Raw genomic sequence first — 1,307 nt, forward strand, 5'->3', positions numbered from 1 at the left:
AATGTCCTCTGGAAATGAGTCTTGAAACACTTCCCATAAAGTTATATCAAAGCAGTCCCTTAGAGACTCGACACTTCCCTCTGACCAAATCTTCACTGTACGGGTAACCGCCGGTTCTCTGCGCACCAGTGGAATGTATGTGGGTCGCAGATGTACCAGGTTGTGATCTGATCTGCCTAGGGGTGGTAGGGCAGATGAGTTATATGCATCCCTTACATTGGCAAAGAGCAAGTCCAGCGTCTTGTTGTCTCTTGTATGGCAGGTTACATACTGTGTGAAGCCTGGTAGAGTGGATGCTGAGACATGGTTGAAGTCTCCAGACACTAGGAGCAGGGCATGGGGGTGAGATGATTGCAGCTCACTCACAACAGCATATTCGGAGAAGACGAGGTGAGTGCTACCACCAGTCTTGTCTCATGCCAACTGTAAAGCATCCTGAAACCATTCATGTGTGGGGTTGCTTCTCAGCCAAAGGAATTGGCTCTCTCACAGTCTTGCCTAAAAACACAGCCATGAATATAGAATGGTACCAGAATGTCCTCCAAGATCAACTTCTCCCAACCGTCCAAGAGCAGTTTGGCAATCAACAATGCCTTTTCCAGCATGATGGCGCACCTTGCCATAAAGCAAAGGTGATAACTAAATGGCTCAGGGAACAAAACAGAGAGATTTTGGTGCTCGCTTCGGCAGCACATATACTAAAATTGGAACGATACAGAGAAGATTAGCATGGCCCCTGCGCAAGGATGACACGCAAATTCGTGAAGCGTTCCATATTAAAAAAAAAAAAAAAACAGAGAGATTTTGGGTCCATGGCCTGGAAACTCCCCAGATCTTAATCCCATTGAGAACTTGTGGTCAATCATCAAGAGACGGGTGGACAAACCAAAAACCTACAAATTCTGACAAAATGCAAGCATTGATTGTGCAAGAATGGACTGCTATCAGTCAGGATTTGGTCCAGAAGTTGATTGAGAGCATGCCAGGGAGAATTGCAGAGGTCCTGAAGAAGAAGGGTCAACACTGCAAATATTGACTTGCTGCATTAACTCATTCTATCAATATAAGCTTTTCTTACTCATAATATGATTGCAATTATATTTCTGTATGTGATAAAAACATCTGACAAACACGCATAAAAACCAGAGGGCAGCAGATCATGTGAAAGTATAATATTTGTGGCATTCTCAAAACTTTTGGCCATGACTTTATGTTCTTCAGTGTCAGCTACTGTGCACCTTGGAGGCGACAGCGAAGGGCAGCCTCATCAAGAACCTGGACAGTTGAGTAAAAATTTAATGGCCACT

At 44.3% G+C, this 1,307-nt stretch overlaps 1 non-coding gene across 1 annotated transcript; it reads left to right on the forward strand.

Moving 5' to 3' along the window:
• The first annotated feature begins 674 nt into the window (after nt 1–674).
• LOC142214739 (U6 spliceosomal RNA) lies at nt 675–781 on the forward strand. Its single transcript, XR_012717304.1, has one exon. It is a non-coding gene; the product is annotated as a U6 spliceosomal RNA (small nuclear RNA).
• Nucleotides 782–1,307: the final 526 nt, after the last annotated feature.

The sequence above is a fragment of the Leptodactylus fuscus genome, chromosome 7 (genome assembly GCF_031893055.1).
Source record: "Leptodactylus fuscus isolate aLepFus1 chromosome 7, aLepFus1.hap2, whole genome shotgun sequence".
Taxonomy (NCBI): domain Eukaryota; kingdom Metazoa; phylum Chordata; class Amphibia; order Anura; family Leptodactylidae; genus Leptodactylus; species Leptodactylus fuscus.